This window comes from Pongo abelii, chromosome 3, assembly GCF_028885655.2.
Source record: "Pongo abelii isolate AG06213 chromosome 3, NHGRI_mPonAbe1-v2.0_pri, whole genome shotgun sequence".
Lineage (NCBI taxonomy): Eukaryota > Metazoa > Chordata > Mammalia > Primates > Hominidae > Pongo > Pongo abelii.
The window spans coordinates 64,925,224-64,925,894 of NC_071988.2; the positions used below are offsets into that span (position 1 = coordinate 64,925,224).

Below are 671 nucleotides of genomic sequence, written 5' to 3' on the forward strand. Positions count from 1 at the left end.
CAGGCATATGTGATATCAGCTCTGCAATGTAGAGTTCAAATTTTGGGTCAATAGAAAAAAAATAATAAAAGCTGAAGCTGGGCTTTCCTGATTAAAGAAAGGGAACAAAAGTGACTCCTAGCAGAAGCTATTCCACTCACAGTTTCATTCGATGGATTTTCTACAAGTTAAGGTTAATGAAATCTGACTGCCAGGCATACGTGTTAATGAGTTTCTTCTGAGTGAGAGCCAGCTGAAATCACAAACAACAGATTTGGACACCCTTAATTATTTTAATTATGTATAAGATGTTTTAAATAAATAGGAGATCTTTTTTGTAGTTCATAAATGCGGTGATTGGGTTTTCATGTTTATGTGTGAGATGTGCTTCCCTCAAACCTTGTTATGATGTCAGTACGTTACCCATCTGATGTGGAAGAAAAAGAAAACAAACAAACAAGAAGAAATAAATAGAAGTCATAAAGCAATAAATTACAGAAACACAAATATGAGGAATGAAAGATTATCCAAAATGGCCAGACTTTAGAAGAAGCCAAAGTGAATTTTTAGTTTTCAAAAATTGTTGAAGTAAAAATTTGAATATATGGATAAAAGTTAGATACAGCTTAAAACGGAATTAGTAAACTGGAAGTTGGGTAGAACAAATTATCCAGAATACAGCCCTCTCACTC

At 33.4% G+C, this 671-nt stretch overlaps 1 non-coding gene across 1 annotated transcript; it reads left to right on the top strand.

Moving 5' to 3' along the window:
- Positions 1–307: 307 nt before the first annotated feature.
- On the top strand, positions 308–412 carry LOC112133298 (small nucleolar RNA U13). Its single transcript, XR_002914965.1, has one exon. It is a non-coding gene; the product is annotated as a small nucleolar RNA U13 (small nucleolar RNA).
- Positions 413–671: the final 259 nt, after the last annotated feature.